At 38.4% G+C, this 19,802-nt stretch overlaps 1 protein-coding gene across 18 annotated transcripts in view; it reads right to left on the bottom strand.

Annotated features, from left to right (window-relative positions):
• Positions 1-19,802, bottom strand: part of FHIT (fragile histidine triad diadenosine triphosphatase) — a 1,440,192-nt gene that overhangs the window by 1,389,658 nt on the left and 30,732 nt on the right. For all 18 annotated transcript variants that reach the window (XM_060163986.1, XM_060163991.1, XM_060163995.1 and 15 more), the window contains exon 2: positions 12,805-12,853. The gene's annotated coding sequence lies outside the window, so the exon portion shown is untranslated. The remainder of the gene's footprint in view (positions 1-12,804; positions 12,854-19,802) is intronic.

The raw sequence follows: 19,802 nt of genomic DNA, 5'->3' as shown, positions 1-19,802 counted from the left end.
TGCATGCAACATTCAAAACAATTTTTCAAAATTAAACCTTTAATTCAGAATGCAAACTAGGTTTGTATTTTTAATTGGCTTGACATGTCATGAGCTCCCAAAGGACACCACACTATCAGTCCAAGTTCCCACTAGTTATTCAATATATTACAAGTCCTGCTACCTTAGAAAAGGAAAATTAACTGTAAGATAGACAGTTCCATAGCTGGTGAATACTACTGAACATTTTGAAAACACTCAAAAATAAAAGGCAATAACAGAATGCCTTTATTTTTTCTCTAAATAACACCACACCCATTCATGAAACATGACTATATTTCCCTCAATGTGCTGGGAATTAATGAAAATTGAATATAAAGAAAAGAAGTGCCCAATATACAAGGCACTTTATAAAGTTGAGATTCCCAAATAATACAAAAGCATTTTCAAGTCACACATGGGATATGAAGTGAAAATGTTCTTGGAGGAAATCTTCTCTAATAATACTTATCTACTTCAGAGGGTACTGGCAAGCTCTATTAACACTTTTAGATCTTCAAATAAAAGTCCTATAGAAATGCAAAGTATTATTATTTTAGTTCTGAAATAATTTCACACCTAGGGATGAGAAAACCCCAGGCCAAATTTTACTGCTTCTCTCCTGCCTGATAAACAAGAAATGCCACAAGCAGTGGGGGAAGGGGGAGGATGGAAATCAAACAGAACAAAGACATCAAAATTTCTCCTTTACGTGAGCTCTGTATTTCCGCTAGATGTCACTTTTGGGAATTCTCAGAAAAAAAGTGAGTCCCTTTAAGGTCAGGGTTAAGTACAGGGACAATCTTCTCATTGCCTTTATACCAGATAAAGTAACAACCAGCTGAGCTGAAAAAAATTACCTTGCCCACTTCTGTGGGGCACAATTCTTCCCAAAGCACTTGCCAAACTTAAAAATGACTGGATAAATCATTACCTGAATCACCCACCAGTGCGAGCTCACCTAAGAGGTCAAAAAGCAACTGGCTTAATGGATACCACAATTTCTGCTCAGCTACTGAGAGCACTGTACAAGACTGTCATTTCTTGCTGCTGATGGAAGTGGTGGTGGTGATGATGGTGGATGTGATGATGTAGATGATCATGATGGTGATGATGGTGATTGAAGTTCTCAAAACCTACTGACCAATGGAATCACTTATGGAGCTTCTAAAAATACAGATTTTTGGTCCCCTCCCCAGAACTACTTATTCTGAATCTCTGAAGAAAGAACTCAAGTTTGGTTTTTACTGATTTTTGTTTTTCTTTTTGTTTTTTTTGCGGTACGCGGGCCTCTCACTGTTGTGGCCTCTCCCGTTGCGGAGCAGAGGCTCCGGACACGCAGGCTCAGTGGCCATGGCTCACGGGCCCAGCTGCTCCGCAGCATGTGGGATCTTCCCGGACCGGGGCATGAACCCGTGTCCCCTGCATCGGCAGGCGGGCTCTCAACCACTGTGCCACCAGGGAAGCCCATGTTTTGTTTTTTTAATGTAGCCTTTAGGAAAACAACTGAAGTGACAGTGCTTGTAAATAATCTCATGATCAGGCATGCAGGCTTTGTAGGCGGACTAGCTGAAGTCTAATTCCAAACCTAACACTTATTAGCTGTGTGACTCTAGGCAAAATCCTTAGACTTAAGCCTCAATTTCGACATCTATAAAATGGAAATTCTATTACTATCTACCTCATAAAGTAGAGCCTAAGCAATTTTTTTAAAGCATATGTTAATTCCAAGGAAGACAGAAGGTTATACGTTAAAGAAAATATTACCAACAGTAATAACATAATAATGTAAATATTATATATTGATTTAAACAAAAAATTGTAATATAATTATTTTAGTAGCCTGTGGGGACCAAAAGTGGTAGGAGTGGGAGTGTCAAAGAGCTACTGCTAAACTTGATGTACCTGGAAAAAAAGTATAAGTATGTGACTTATAAACAGAGAGATAAACACCAGAACTATCAGAGTTAAAAGTCGCAATTTGGGGGAGGGGGTCAGAAGAGAGAAAGGTCGAGAAGGGGCTGGTGTGCAGTTTTTCAGTATTTGCTTTTTAGTGCTGTTTTATTCAAACAATAAACAAGTAGGTATCTTGCTTTGATGAAAATAAAAATGAACTTCAAAAGATAATTCATAGTGTGCATAAGCATAAACATTAGAGGTCTGTATGAACTAGGATTAACATAAAGTTTTTCAGTTTACCAAAACTTGCTTTTTTAAAAACTGATTGAGGGCTTCCCTGGTGGCGCAGTGGTTGAGAGTCCGCCTGCCGGTGCAGGGGACACGGGTTCGTGCCCCGGTCTGGGAAGATCCCACATGCCGCGGAGCGGCTGGGCCCGTGCCAGTACAGCAAAAAAAAAAAAAAAACAAAAAAAAACTGATTGATATACTCCCCCCAACTGTATCACCAAAATGTCCAGTTCATAGTAAATAAACACTTACTATGCCCCTGGCACACTGTAAAGTCCTAGAAAGACATTTGTTGAATTGAATTGAGAACGGCAGAAATATAAAGATAGAAGCTGAAGCACAGTGTGTGCACAGAGTTGAGAGCATGGCCCCTTGGAACTGAAGGGTCCTGTGCAGCCACTTCGCACTGGAACTCTGGTCTGAAGTGCCAGGTGCAAGGCCTCAGCACTTGGCACCCTAAGAACAAGTGAAACTAGATGAAGCACAAAGGAAAAGAGAAAAAAAAGGTGGGGACCTTCAAGATGGCAGAGGAGTAAGATGTGGAGATTACCTTCCTCCCCACAAATACGTCAGAAATATATCTACATGTGGAACAACTCCTACAAAACACCTACTGCAACACTGGCAGAAGAGCTCAGACTTCCCATAAGATATATATTTTTTTTTTGCCTTTATCACTTATTGTGAGTGTGTATGTGTATGCTTCTTTGTATGATTTTGTCTGTATAGCTTTGCTTTTACCATTTCTCCTACGGTTCTGTCAGTCAAGGTTTTTTTTAGTATACTTTTTAGAGCTTCCCATCATTGGTGTATTTGTTTCTTGGTTTGGTTACTCTCTTCTTTCTTTCTTTTTCTTTTCTTATAATGTTTTAATTTTATTATTTTTAATGATTTTCTTGTATTTTTTATTTCAATAACTTTATTTTATTTATTTATTTTTTCTTTCTTTTCTTCTTTTTTTCCTCCCTTTTCTTATGAGCCATGTGGCTAACAGGGTCATGATGCTCTGGCCAGGTGTTACGTCTGTGCCTCTGAGGTGACAGAGTCAAGTTCAGGACATTGGTCCATCAGAGACCTCTCAGCTCCACGTAATATCAAACGACAAAAGCTCTCCCAGAGATCTCCATCTCACGCTAAGACCCAGCTCCACTCAATGACCAGAAAGCTACAGTGCTGGACAACCTATGCCAAACAACAAGCAATACAGGAACACAACCCCACCCATTAGCAGAAAGGCTGCCTAAAATCATAATAAGTTCACAGACACCCCAAAACACACCACCAGACATGGTCCTGCCCACCAGAAAGACAAGATCCAGCCTTATCCACCAGAACACAGGCACCAGTCCCCTCTACCAGGGAGCCTACACAACCCACTGAACCAACCTTATCCACTGGGGGCAGACAGAAAAAACAACGGGAAATACAAACCTACAGCCTGTGAAAAGGAGACCCCAAACACAGTAAGTTAAGCAAAATGAGAAGACAGAGAAACATACAGATGAAGAAGTAAGGTAAAACACACCAGACCAAACAAACAAAGAGGAAACAGGCAGTCTATCTGAAAAACAATTCAGAGTAATGATAGTAAACATGATCCAAAATCTTGGAAATAGAATAGATAAAATACATTACACAGTTAACAAGGACCTAGAAGAACTAAAGAGCAAAAAAAAAAAGATGAACACCACAATAAATGAAATTAAAAATTCTCTAGAAGGGATCAAGAGCAGAATAACTGAGGCAGAAGAATGGATAAGTGACCTGGAAGATAAAATAATGGAAATAACTACCACAGAGCAGAATAAAGAAAATAGAATTAAAAGAATTGAGAACAGTCTCAGAGACATCTGGGAAAACATTAAACGCACCAACATTCGAATTACAGGGGTCCCAGAAGAAAAAGAGAAAAAGAAGGAGACTGATAAAATATTTGAAGAGATTATAGTTGAAAACTTCCCTAATATGGGAAAGGAAATAGTCAGTCAAGTCCAGGAAGCACAGAGAGTCCCATACTGGATAAATCCAAGGAGAAACATGCCAAGACACATATTAATCAAACTATCAAAATTTAAATATAAAGAAAAAATATTAAAAGCAGCAAGGGAAAAACAACAAATAACATACAAGGGAATCCCCATAAAGTTAACAGCTGATCATTCAGCAGAAACTCTGCAAGCCAGAAGGGAGTGTCATGACATATTTAAAGTGATGAAAGGAAAAAACCTACAACAAAGATTACTCTATCCAGCAAGGATCTCATTCAGATTTGACAGAGAAATTAAAACCTTTACAAACAGGCAAAAGCTAAGAGAATTCAGCACCACCAAACCAGCTTTACAACAAATGCTAAAGAAATTTCTCTAGGCAGGAAACACAAGAGAAGGAAAAGACGTACAATAACAAACCCAAAACAATTAAGAAATTGGGAATACGAACATACATCTCGATAATTACCTTCAATGTAAATGGATTAAATGCTCCAACCAAAAGACATAGACTGGCTGAATGGATATAACAACAAGACCCATATATATGCTATCTACAAGAGACCCACTTCAGACCTAGGGACACAAACAGACTGAAAGTGAGGGGATGGAAAAAGATATTCCATGCAAATGGAAATCAAAAGAAAGCTAGAATAGCAATTCTCATATCAGGCAAAATAGACTTTAAAACAAAGTATTACAAGAGACAAAGAATGACACTATATAATGATCAAGGGATCAGTCCAAGAAGAAGATATAATAATTGTAAATATTTATGCACCCAACATAGGAGCACCTCAATACATAAGGCAAATACCAACAGCCATAAAAGTGGAAATCGATAGTAACACAATCATAGTAGGGGACTTTAACACCCCATTTTCACCAAAGAACAGATCATCCAAAATGAAAATAAATAAGGAAACACAAGCTTTAAATGATACATTCAACAAGATGGACTTAAATGATATTTATAGGACATTCCATCCAAAAACAACAGAATACACATTCTTCTCAAGTGCACATGGAAAATTCTCCAGGATAGATCATATCTTGGGTCACAAAACAAGCCTTGGTAAATTTAAGAAAACTGAAATCATATCAAGTATCTTTTCTGACAACATGCTATGAGACTAGATATCAATTACAGGAAAAAATCTGTAAAAAATACAAACACATGGCGGCTAAACAATACACTACTTAATAACCAAGAGATCACTGAAGAAATCAAAGAGGAAATCAAAAACTACCTAGAAACAAATGACAATGAAAACATGATGACCCAAAACCTATGGGATGCAGCAAAACCAGTTCTAAGAGGGAAGTTTATAGCAACACAATCCTACCTTAAGAAACAAGAAACACCTCAAATAAACAACCTAACCTTACACCTAAAGCAATTGGAGAAAGAAGAACAAAAAAAACCCAAAGTTAGCAGAAGGAAAGAAATCATAAAGATCAGATGAGAAATAAATGAAAAAGAAATTAAGGAAATGATAACGAAGATCAATAAAACTAAAAGCTGGTTCTTTGAGAAGCTAAACAAAATTGATAAACCATTAGCTAAACTCATCAAGAAAAAAAGGGAGAAGACTCAAATCAATAGAATTAGAAATGAAAAAGGGGAAATAACAACCGACACTGCAGAAATACAAAAAATCATGAGAGATTACTACAAGCAACTACAGGGCAATAAAATAGACAACCTGGAAGAAATGGACAAATTCTTAGAAATGCACAACCTTCAGAGACTGAACGAGCAAGAAACAGAAAATATGAGCAGACTCATCACAAGCACTGAAATTGAAACTGTGATTAAAAATCTTCCAACAAACAAAAGCCCAGGACCAGATGGCTTCACAGGCAAATTCTATCAAACATTTAGAGAAGAGCTAACACCTATCCTTCTCAGACTCTTCCAAAATATAGCAGAGGGAGGAACACTCCCAAACTCCTTCTACAAGCCACAATCACCCTGATACCAAAACCAGACAAAGATGTGACAAAAAAAGAACACTATAGACCAATATCACTGATGAACATAGATGCAAAAATCCTCAACAAAATACTAGCAAACAGAATCCAACAGCACATTAAAAGGATCATACACCATGATCAAGTGGGGTTTATCCCAGGAATGCAAGGATTCTTCAAAATACGCAAATCAATCAATGTGATACACCATATTAACAAGTTGAAGGATAAAAACCACATGATCACCTCAATAGATGCAGAAAGGGCTTTTGACAAAATTCAACACCAATTTACGACAAAAACCCTACAGAAAGTAGGTATAGAGAGAACTTACCTCAACATAATAAAGGCCATATATGACAAACCCACAGTCAACTTCGTTCTCAATGGTGAAAAACTGAAACCATTTCCTCTAAGATCAGGAACAAGACAAGGTTATCCACTTTCACCACTATTATTCAACATAGTTTTAGAAGTTTTAACCATGGCAATCAGAGAAAAAAAAAGAAATAAAAGGAATCCAAATCGGAAAAGAAGTAAAGCTGTCACTGTTTGCAGATGACATGATCGTAAACACAGAGGATCCTAAAGATGCTACCAGAAAACTACTAGAGCTAATCAATGAATTTGGTAGAGTAGCAGGATACAAAATCAATGCACAGAAATCTCTTGCATTCCTATACACTAATGATGAAAAATCTGAAAAAGAAATTAAGGAAACACTCCCATTCACCACTGCAACAAAAAGAATAAAATACCTAGGAATAAACCTACCTAAGGAGACAAAAGCCCTGTATACAGAAAACTATGACACTGACGAAAGAAATTAAAGATGATACAAACAGATGGAGAGATATACCATGCTCTTGGATTGGAAGAATCAACATAGTGAAAATGACTATAGTATCCAAAGCAATCTACAGATTCTATGCAATCTCTACCAAACTACCAATGGCATTTTTCACCGAACTAGAACAAAAATTTCATTATTTGTATGGAAACACAAACGACCCCAAATAGCCAAAGCAATATTGAGAAAGAAAAATGGAGCTGGAGGAATCAGGCTCCTGGACTTCAGGCTATACTACAAAGCTACAGTAATCCAGACAGTATGGCACAAAAACAGAAATATAGATCAATGGAACAGGATAGAAAGCCCAGAGATAAAACCACACACTTATGGTCACCTTATCTTTGATAAAGGAGGCAAGAATATACAGTGGAGAAAAGACAGCCTCTTCAATAAGCGGTGCTGAGAAAACTGGACAGCTACATGTAAAAGAATGAAATTAGAACACTCCCTAACACCATACACAAAAATAAACTCAAAATGGATTAAAGACCTAAATGCAAGATCAGACACTATCAATCTCTTAGAGGAAACATAGGCAGAACATTCTATGACATAAATCACAGCAAGATCCTTTTTGACTCCGCTAGAGAAATGGAAATAAAAACAAAAATAAACAAATGGGACCTAATGAAACTTAAAAGCTTTTGCACAGCAAAGGAAAACATAAAAAAGAAGAAAAGACAACCCTCAGAATGGGAGAAAATATTTGCAAACGAAGCAACTGACAAAGGATTAATCTCCAAAATATACAAGCAGCTCATGCAGCTCCATATCAAAAAAACAAACAACCCAATCCAAAAATGGGCAGATTCTTCTTCTATTTAGAAGATCTAAATAGACATTTCTCCAAAGAAGACATACAGATTGCCAACAAACACATGAAAGGTGACTCAACATCACTAATCATTAGAGAAATGCAAATCAAAACTACAATGAGGTATTACCTCACACCAGTCAGAATGGCCATCATCAAAAAATCTACAAACAATAAATGCTAGAGAGGGTGTGGAGAAAAGGGAACCCTCTTGCACTGCTGGTGGGAATGTAAATTGATACAGCCACTATGGAGAACAGTATGGAGGTTCCTTAAAAAACTAAAAATAGAACTACCATACGACCCAGCAATCCCACTACTGGGCACATACCCTGAGAAAACCATAATTCAAAAAGAGTCATGTACCACAATGTTCACTGCAGCACTACTCACAATAGCCAGGACATGGAAGCAACCTAAGTGTCCACTGATAGATGAATGCATAAAGAAGATGTGGCACATATATACAATGGAATGTTACTCAGCCATAAAAGGAAATGAAATTGAGTTATTTGTAGTGAGGTGGATGGACCTAGAGTCTGTCATACAGAGTGAAGTTAAGTCAGAAAGAGAAAAACAAATACTGTATGCTAACACATATATATGGAATCTGAAAAAAAAAAAAAAAGGTTCTGAGGAACCTAGGCGCAGGACAGGAATAAAGACACAGACGTACAGAATGGACTTGAGGACACGCAGAGGGGGAAGGGTAAGCTGGGACGAAGTGAGAGAGTGGCATGGACATATATACACTACCAAATATAAAATAGATAGCTAGTGGGAAGCAGCCACACAGCACATGGAGATCAGCTCAGTGCTCTGTGACCACCTAGAGGGATGGGATAGGGAGGGTGGGAGGGAGATGCCAAGAGGGAGGAGATATAGGGATATATCTATATGTATAGCTGATTCAGTTTGTTATAGAGCAGCAACTAACACACCATTGTAAAGCAATTATACTCCAATAAAGATGTTTTTTAAAAATTTGCATTAAAAAAGACAGCACCATCACTGGGGGTAATTGAGGGGAATTTTATGAAGGGTGTGGGCAAGGTTAAGGGAAACCAAGAAGAGACAACAGTATCCTGGAGTTAGCAGAAATAAACTGCTAATTTAAAGGGGCAAAAGGAAGGAGCAGTTACCAAATAGTAGAAAAAAGCTGCAGCTGCAGAAGAGAGGCCCCCAACAAGAACCCTGGTGGCCTTCCTTAGAGGAATACAGCCACTGTCAACCCACAGTGCTGCAAGGAAGGTAGGGGATAATATTCCAACCTTGCATTCTCCGATTTTCGCCCAATGCCTTCCTTTGGCTACTCCAGTGGAAGGCCAGAGAGCAAGGGAGCCCAGGGTATGCTGACAATAAGTCAGCCTCCTGGGACACACAGCATTTCAGAGGAATGAGAGCTGGAGGCACAAACAGAGAATTCCAGCACAAGTACTATACAGAGTTTTGTTTCTATTTTTGTTTTTTTATTTACCTCCCTTTCCTATTCAGCCTCATAAAATAAGCCTTCGATTTTTCAATCTGTTTAATAAATATAAATAGCATGATATTAACAATAATAATAATACATTGATATTACACAGCACTTTAATCTCCTAAGCACTTCCACATACATTATCTTTACGTCATCCTCAGAACAGCCCTACGCAGTAGATAGGGCAAGGGTTATCCTATTTTACAGGTGAGGAAAACTGAGACCTTAAGAAAAGTTGGGTTTCTTGCCCAGAGTCATAAAGCTAGCAAGCAGCAGAGCACAAACTAGAAGGTATGTTTCCTAATGCTTCAGCTAAGGTTCTTTCAACCATACAATGCTGTCGTGCTATTTATTCACAGTAGGAGTGAAAAATTGATGTCCCTGTGAAAAAATCATAACCAGCTTTGTTCTAGGCACTGCACAGAACAGAGAAGCAGTCAACAAACAAGACACAAGGGGAAATAGGGCAAATTTGCCCATTCCATTCTCGGGAAACCACAAGCAGTGCCACAGACCTAGGTAACTGAGTTTTCAATCACATTTTACACACCATTGAAAAGAAGGTGTTCAGTAGGGCAAGAAAAGTGTTCAAAAGAGCAATAAAAATTCAGGCAAAAGTATACAAATATTTAAATAGTTTTGTTTTGGGATGCTGGGATAAGTAGAAGGAAATCACAGTCCCTTCACAATACCCATGCCACAAAGAGACCAGGGCTCCAGAAATTGGAAGGATGACCTCTGCTTCTCTTCTTAATTCCAACTCTACCCCCACATATACACATATCCTTTGAGAGCTTCGAGAAGCAGCCAAAAGTGACTTCTTTTTACCAAACACAAGAGTAGTGGAGAGTCCAACAAAATAGCCCACTTTTGAAATAATAATTGAGAACTCTTCACCTTATGTAATCTGCTGCAAAACACTCAGCTACTTATATATGATGGAAGAAAGTAGTGAATGGTATTTTTACTGTAAACCTCCAAACACACCCCACTTATTCCAAATTTAGCTCCCTAACATGTAAACTACTCTATTAGGGTTCTGTGATTGCAAGCAACAGAAACCAATTGACTAATTTAAGAAGGATTATGGGAAGGAAATTGGAGGCTCAGCAAATCCATGGAAGACTGGAAAATAAGCGTTGAACACCATCAGTGACCAAGACAGATGTGGAAGCTGGGAAATGGGAACTGCTACAGTGGTCTCATGGCAGGTACTGTCAGGGCAGAATGCCAACTGGGAGAAAGGAGAATCCTTTAGCTCAAGATTCAAATTCCAAAGAAGAAGCACCCATTAACCAAGCTTGTGGTCATGCACCTATCCTTATGCTGACTGTAGGGCCCTGAGTAGGGTCCCTGGGTACAGTTCCACTGCTGTAATTACTTCAAAAGAAAATAAAGTGCAGTTAAAAAGGGAAAACATACATTACAGGGAAAAAGGGGAGGGGGAAGAAGTTCCTCTAAACTTAATAAGGTTTTCTTCAAAAATTCCTCAACCTAACTAGTAGCAATAGATCACTCACTTCCTAAGACTATATTAATTAGTAGTTGCCCACACACAGCCAAAGATAGTGTTTACCCTGACACCAACAAAACTTCAACCTGACAACTTTTTACTTACAGAGGCCTCACTTCTCATACTACCTGAAAGTTATCTTTTCATTTGATTCTTGAAAGCCAAAGCAGAATTTGCTCTTCTTTAGTAACATATGCTCATTTTTGAAACATTATCCCTACACTTCCAAAAAGAACAGACTCCTCAAAATATCTAATGAATAAATCCATAAGGATGCTAACGCTGATGCTGATGATGATGACAGTAATATTAACAAGAGCAGCAACAGCTAATATCTACTGAGTAGTTATCATGGACCAGGACCTGTTCTAAGCCCTCAACACATAATAATTCATTTAAGCTCCACAACCTTAGGAGCAAAACAGTTTTATTTCCATTTCACAAAGTAGGAAACTGAAATACAGAGGGGGTGAATAACTTGTCCATGGTCCAATAGCTCATAAAAGTCAAACCACAACTAAATCCATGTCTGACTCCAGATTACCAGAATAACAAAGAGTTTTCATTGAGAGTAGAGGAAATAGACGGTACCAGTGTGAAAATACTTTCCAAGAAGAGTGAGAGCACCATAACTGTACCTAAAGATCTCAAGGTTCTGAAGACTGCTACATCATCACTAACTCCAACAGTTTATGAGAATTTATTTCTAAAAGCTATCAAGTACTGGTTTATTCCAAGATGTGGCTCAATGGTCCAGAGATGTGTAAGTTATATGGCTGAATATAAGAATTAACTACTTCTTAAGATATTTTTTTCGTCACTAGTGCCCATTACAGAAAAATTCCAAGCCAACCAGCTTTCATGCACCAGAGTTTAATCATCCCAAAGCAAATTCTCAAAACAATATTTTTATAGCTCATGTTCTGATTATTCAAAAGGGGCTTTCTCCAATTTCCCTGTAAAATTCCTTTTCACCCTCAAAATAAACATTAAAAATTCGCTCCAGAAGTAGATTTGTCATAAAGTTAGGAATAACTTAAAATATAAAGTAAATCAAAATGGCTCTTCCAACTTTAACTAAAGTGGTCATGGTCATGATTCCTGGAATAAAAATGACAGAAAAAAAAACCCTAAAATTGTCAAAAACATAATTGATGATGAAAAGAAATGTAAAATTATGGCATATTTCACCCTGGCCACCAAAGACTTTTGATGAAACTGCAGCCCTATAATTCCCCAGAATGAAATCTTTAAATTAAAATACTTCATGCAGAACAGAAATTAAACAATGGCTCAAAGAACAATGCTGTACAGACGTATGCTTATAAATATACCTAGGAAAGAGGAAACAATTACATTTTTCCATGTAAAAAGCAGCTCGATTGTAATGTTTCACAGGAGGCTGAGTAGGTACTTTCCCCATTGCTTCAAACTTGGAAGTTCATTTCCTTAACTCACTTAGCGCCCAAATCGACTGGGTGGAATGCAATTAGCTACACCAAACTGACTAACTTTCTCCTTTCTACAAAACTAGCTCTTCCACACAATGGCACAACTGACTTTAATGATAAATTTCATCCAATGCAATTGAAATGCCACTTTGAATTTTATCTTAAATGCTTTATTTGGCCAGCTGGTTTTATTTAACTATTGACCAGAAGTGGTACGAGTGCATTCTTTTTCCATCTAGCATTAATCTTAGTAAATTTAGCTCCATTGGAATGTCTTAACTGCTGAGAAGAAAGCAAAAGTCAGCAAGCATACAACTGCATTTGGCTACCCTCAGCACATCATTTTATTTCCTCCTGCTCTCTGCTAACTATTGCTCAGCACTTTTGCCTATGAGGGAGGACAAGTAGGTGGTTAAGGAAGTTGTCCTGTCAGCTATATCTTTAATCCGAGTGTTTAAATCTCTGAATAAAAGAAAAATCAATGTTGTAAAGGCAATGTTTGTCAAGGCCATGTAATAAATACACTTACCTTTACAGACTGTTCTCAATGGATTTCCCTTCTTTGCTGCGCTTCAAAGCTACAAAGAGATAAAAACGAAAGCACTGAGTTATCTGGGAGCAAAACAGCAAACGTTTTCTCTCCACGTCTCTAAGTAGAATTTCCATATGCCATGGTATGTGATGCTAGCCAAATAAACCACTGATAAAACTTTATGCCTCATACCTCCTGTACAAGAGGTCAATGAAAGACAAAGTCATAAACTGAAAACGGCACACACATCTACCCAGAATTGACTCACACAAACCTGGCCAGATCTATAGTCAAATCTTTTGGGGTGTGAACTCCTCAACAGAATGGAGGAGTGCAGAGATGAAACAGCTTATAAAGTGCAGAGATGAAAATCAAATTAAACATTATGCAGCACACTAGATCTGACCGAGCATTTTATTTTCTTACATCTTTTAGCGCCATCTTTCTTGCACACTCGATTTCCATTTCCCTGGGAGTTTTACTTGGGGGAGCCTATTCCATTTATATGGCGTGCAGGGCCCTCCCAATCCAGACCTCACCACTTGCCCCTATGAGTAAATGTGTGCAAGCTTACACATACAATCCTCCTTCCTCTAGGTAGAGTGTAGCCTTCTCTCGGTAGTGAGAAACTCATAAAACAGAGGAAGCCAAACTTGGCATTTCAAATCAAATCTAGGCATGTTAAGCTCCCTGCAACCAAAACGTACAATGTGCTGACCACACACAAGTCAATATGACAGGAGATGTAGTAAACTATAGTTGCCAAGCAACAGCAATAACTTAAGGTTTCAAGGGGCTGATTCTATAGTAGTCCAACATTACTCATATGTTGACTCCATGGTCAAAAATAAATGGAATATGCCTATTTCTTTCTTACATGGCTAGGTCCTAACATCTCTTAAGGTATAGTAGTTGGGAATGGTCAACTACTTCATGGTTTTCCCATGTTTCTTTTTTTTTTTTTTTTCCCTTTAATGTCCTAAGTAACTGCTTTCGCCCCTACTGGGCTATTTCCCTTCACATCCTCCTACCACTATAGAACCCATTACCGCTGATGCATGACCACCAAAGAACAAGGCCAGACTTGTGGGCTATGATGTAAATCTTGGAATATTAATGCAGGAGATAAGGCCCCTACATGGGACACCATCAAAATTTCTCCTTCTCCCTGTGTTATGTGGATTGCAATAGAGTTGGGGGAAACATAATTTGGGGAAGACTAGATAAAATAGTATAATACTACATTTTATAAAGTCTGAGAGATTTATGGTCTGACAACATAGAGATTGAGCTGTATCCGTTTCTATCTCAAACACAAAGAAATGCTAAACAAAATATAGCTCAAAAGAAAGGGAGGGGACCAATATGAAAAAATAATGAATGCAAATTTTCTAGAATGAAAGACATGAATCCTCTTGAAAAAGCATACCAAGACCTCAACAAGGTAAATAAAAGCAAATCTACAGGTAGATACAACAGAAGGAAACCGCAGAACACCAGAGATAGAAAGAAAGCCTTAAATCCAACCAGAGAGAAAAAATAGACTCCTTGCAAAACAACCTGTCATAAGCAAAAATAAAATCAAGACAGCAGTGGAATGACATGTCCTAAGTTCCAAGTGAAAAAAATTCAAGGAAAATTCTATAGCCATGCTAAACTAATTATCATTCAAGAATGAGAGAAATAAGGACATTTTTCAGAAAAAAAAATATTATTTCCTGCTCACAGTAGTTTACTTTTGCTGAAAGGAATACTAAAAGATATACTTGAATAATAAGAAATTGATCCCAGAAGGAAAAAGGAACAAAAAGCAATGGTGAACAAATAAATTAGCAAGTATGACAGTAAATCTAGTAAATCAAATGGACATATATACACTACCAAATGTAAGGTAGATAGCTAGTGGGAAGCAGCCGCATAGCACAGGGAGATCAGCTGGGTGCTTTGTGACCGCCTGGAGGGGTGCAATAGGGAGGGTGGGAAGGAGGGAGACACAAGAGGGAGGAGATATAGGAACATATGTATATGTATAACTGATTCACTTTGTTATAAAGCAGAAACCAACACACCATTGTAAAGCAATTATACTCCAATAAAAAAAAATGTGTTTCTAACAATAAATGCTGGAGAGGGTGTGGAGAAAAGGGAACACTCTTGCACTGCTGGTGGGAATGTGAATTGGTTCAGCCACTATGGAGAACAGTATGGAGGTTCCTTAAAAAACTACAAATAGAACTACCACATGACCCAGCAATCCCACTACTGGGCATATACCCTGAGAAAACCAAAATTCAAAAAGAGTCATGTACCAAAATGTTCATTGCAGCTCTATTTACAATAGCCCGGAGATGGAAACAACCTAAATGCCCATCATCGGATGAATGGATAAAGAAGATGTGGCACATATATACAATGGAATATTACTCAGCCATAAAAAGAAACGAAATTGAGCTATTTGTAATGAGGTGGATAGACCTAGAGTCTGTCATACAGAGTAAAGTAAGTCAGAAAGAAAAAGACAAATACCGTATGCTAACACATATATATGGAATTTAAGAAAAAAAAATGTCATGAAGAACCTAGGGGTAAGGCAGGAATAAAGATGCAGACCTACTAGAGAACGGACTTGAGGTTATGGGGAGGGGGAAGGGTGAGCTGTGACAGGGCGAGAGAGAGTCATGGACATATACCCACTAACAAACGTAGTAAGGTAGATAGCTAGTTGGAAGCAGCCGCATGGCACAGGGAGATTGGCTTGGTGCTTTGTGACAGCCTGGAGGGGTGGGATAGGGAGGGTGGGAGGGAGGGAGACGCAAGAGGGAAGAGATATGGGAACATATGTATATGTATAACTGATTCACTTTGTTATAAAGCAGAAACTAACACACCATTGTAAAGCAATTATACCCCAATAAAGATGTTAAAAAAAAAAAAAGAAAAAAAATGTGTTTCTAACATTTCCTGAAACACAGTATATTATTACATAAAGTTTAAAAATTAAAGCAAATTTGAGAAAAAATAATAATAATAAATAAATAAATAAATAAATAACGGGTATTGGATAAAAATTACTAAACCCTGCTTGTCAAAAACCTACAATAGCAATAATGACCAATTTTTACGGTTTGCAAATAAGATGAAATGAGTGGTTGGCCACAATCATATGGAATAAAGGAGGGGAAATGAATTGTTTAGGAGGAAAAGATACTGATTAAGTTGTTAAAAATATGCATTACAGCTACTGATAAACTTGTTAAAGATAACTAGCGTTTCTTTCTCTATGTACATAACCAAAGACATCTTTTCATATATGCTCAAAGGGACATGTACAAGAATGTTTCTAGCATCAATGCTAGAATGGCAAGAAATACTGAAAACAGAAACAGGTATTAACAGTACAATGAATAAACACATTTTTATAGATTCTTACAATGGAATATTACACAGAGTTGAGAAATCAATGAATCAGTTACACACATCAACACATATGCCTTTCAAAAATATGATGTAAAACAAAAGAAGCAAGTCACAAAAGACTGTATATATTATTCCGCATATAACATATTCAAAAAGGCAAAAATAAATACTATCTTGTTTTGAAATATTACATGTAAGTGGCAAAAACTATGAAGAAAAGCAAGGGAATGAATGATTTATACAGAATTCAGGCTATATTTACCTTGAGAGTGAGGAAGGAGATTGTAATGGGGAAATGGTCTAAGAGGATTCTGGAATATGGTAATGCTCTATTTCTTGGCTTGGGGACAGGTATCTGGATGTTCAGTTTATTATTTTCTTTAAACTGTAGATATACATTTTCAAAAATTATTTTGTATGTATATTCTATTTCACGATTTTAAAACACATAAGAGTAATCACCAGAAGAACTGAAGTATCCAAACCAGTGAAGGGAACAATCTAGAGAATAGAAAACTCAACCAATTCTCTTTCTATAGAAGACTGGAATGGGATGGAGAAAGAAACAAAGGAAAACACAGTGAACAGAAAACACAAAATATTTAAAAGAAGTTCAAATATGTCAGTAATCAGAGTAAGTGGATTAAATGCATCTGTTAAAATAAAATTTTTCAAAATGAATTTTTTTAAACCTTGCTATGTGATGTTTATAAGAAACACATCTAAGAAAGATTTTGAAAGGACAAGTACAGAAAACTATATACCAAGCAAATAGGAACCAAAAGAAAGTTGGAGGAAGTAAGTTAATATTAGGCAAAATACAAGTTAGTAATAATAAAATAGGCATTTGCATTGACTACATATTGCTACAAAGCCAACTACCTAAAAATTAATGACTTCATAATAATAATTTATTATCTCTTATGGTTTCTATGGAACAAGAATCTTGACAGGGTGCAGTGAGCCGACTTTTTTGTATGCTACAGTGCCTGAGGCCTCAGCTGGGAGACTTGAAAGCTGGGGCCTGGAATCATCTGAAGGTTCATCCCCTCAAATGCCTGCCAGTTGCTGAGGGTTAGCTGAGACTTTAGCTGGGGCTATCAGCTGTAACACCTCCTTGTGGCCTCTACATGGGGTGTGCCTCTCATCACAACATGGTGGCTGGGGTGAAGCTGTTACCTTCAGGGCAGTGTCCGTATACTCCAGCTGCTGAGGCCTCCATGGTCTGGGACCCATGAAGACTGCAACCACTGCCATTAGGTCACAGAGGTGGGGACGTGGGAGAGGTCCACTGCTACTTCAAGGCCTGGGCCCCGCCAGTGGGCGGCCGAGGAGAGGGCTCTGGAGCTCTGCAGACGCAGCCCTAGTCCTGTCCCTGGGCCCCCCAGGTCACCTGCCGGTCCCGAGGCCGGGTTCCGGAGGGGCCTGGGGAGAAAGCCTCGAGCCTCCTCTCAGCACACTCTCCGCCCGGCGGGCAATGGCGCGCTAATCGCTCTCGCGCTAATCGCTCTCGCGCTAATCGCTCTCGCGCTAATCGCTCTCGCGCTAATCGCTCTCGCGCTAAGGCTCTCGCGCTAATGGCTCTCGCGCTAAGGCTCTCGCGCTAATGGCTTTGCGCCCGCTCTGTCCCTTTTACAATGTAAACGTCATTGAGGAACTGAACGAGGAACTGTTCTGTGGACTGAGACAGAATTCAGTTTGGAGTCGATTGGAAAATGGAAATCATTAAAATGAAGTGGAAATCATTAAAATGAAGACAGTGAGTAAGGACAATATTAGACACGTTTGGGTGTGAAGGAAAGAGAGTAGCAACTGGAGGAGAAAGGGCTGAAAGAGGCTTTCTTTGTACAGTTCGTAAACAGAAAAAACCTGAGCACGTGTCAAGGTGATGAGCAGATGAGCAGTGGAAACTAAGAGGCTGAAAGCAGAAGAGTGAGAAAGGGTAGCCAGTACTGAAGGTTCGTTCCCAGAAAGGTAAAGGGACAGGTGGTGGGACTGATCTTAAAACAGAGCTTTGTTGTCTCCTTAATCGTAGAATGCCTTGTGACAGGCATGCATGCTATTGTCTTAAATTATTACCTTCTCCTGTGTTTATATTTTATGACCTTAATGAACGTCTAAGCTCTTTAAAACCTATGGCTTATATTGCTTAAACCAAACTCACCCTGCCCGGGCATTGTGAGCCCCAGACTCTATGCTAGCACTAAATAGTCATTCAGTCAATACTTGTTGAATAAACAAGCACAGCTGACCCTTGAACAGGATGTTTGAACTACACTGGTCCACTTATACATGGATTTTTTTTTCAATAACTACGTACTACAGTACTACACTCTTCGTGGTTATTGAATCTGCAGAATCTCGGATATGGACACACATATGGAAGGCTGATGATAAGTTATACACAAATATTCAACTGCTCGGCGCCCCTAACCCCCTCCGTATTCAAGAGTCAGCTGCACAAGTGGATTCCACAGTCTTTGTGTATACCTCTGGCACCCAAACATTTGTCCATTTATGTATGCTAGATATCTGAAGTAGGAGCAGGTCAGAATCAGAAAACTCTCACTCTAGTGCCCAAAGTACTTAATCTCTGGACAAAAGTCAAGAATAGCCACTCAAACTAGTCCTCTCTTTCCCATGTTTACCTTGACCCCCAAATCCAAAGACATAAACTTCTACTGTCCATGAAAACATTTTCACCTGCAGCTACAATGCATTATACCTTTCCCAGTTCCCCTCATGCCTAACTCATCCCCATTTTGTTGTAGAGCAGGTGGACTCTCTAACCTTCATATGACCTTCTGCAAGACACAGATTATGTTTAAATGAATCCAAAGAGGTTTAGGCTTTAGCTGCTCCCAAAAGACATAATCATGGAGGCAGAGCAGTACAGGCCAATAACACACTGATTTATCTGAGTGGTTTTCCAGAGCATAGCTGCCCAGAAAACCTTTTTCAACACCAAGCCCCTCACTCCATTATCCAGCCTCCAGGTAAATACTGGCCTGAATTTAAACAAACATCTTTCTCAAATATAAAAACCTCCTTTGACTGTGATTTATCTTCCCCCAATTAAAACCTATCTTTGGGAACCATCCAACTGCACCTTCCTTAAGGCAACATTGCCTGGAACTGAGAGATTTGCATCCACTGCTGCATTCTGCAGCCCTCACCTGACTTGACTGCCACATTAAGCGATTGGTTATTGACCTTTAAGTCTTTAACAATTATGTATATACCTAGGAAAGAAGTCTGTTCACTCAGGAATTAAGACAAGACACAAGAAAGAAGACAGTGAATAAATTCAGCCCTCATTTCTGTTCTTGTGCTATGCTCAGTGAGCTGTTGCTGCAGATGAATTACTGCAACATTCTTTCAAATGATAGCCAATTTTCAACTAAGAAAAGATTCTTAAACCTTTTTCTACATATCGGTGAAAACCAGGCAGCTGGAAAACATAGCCTTGGTTAAACTACCTGATGATAAATGAATATTTTAAACACATGAAATTATTTGAGAATCTGCAGACTGATTTAAACCCTCACAACAAACAACAGAAAAGATCCCCCAAACCT

Source organism: Lagenorhynchus albirostris, chromosome 10 (assembly GCF_949774975.1).
Source record: "Lagenorhynchus albirostris chromosome 10, mLagAlb1.1, whole genome shotgun sequence".
NCBI lineage: Eukaryota > Metazoa > Chordata > Mammalia > Artiodactyla > Delphinidae > Lagenorhynchus > Lagenorhynchus albirostris.
The sequence above is the reverse complement of the archived record's forward strand: the minus strand, read 5'-3'. Positions and strand labels throughout refer to the sequence as shown.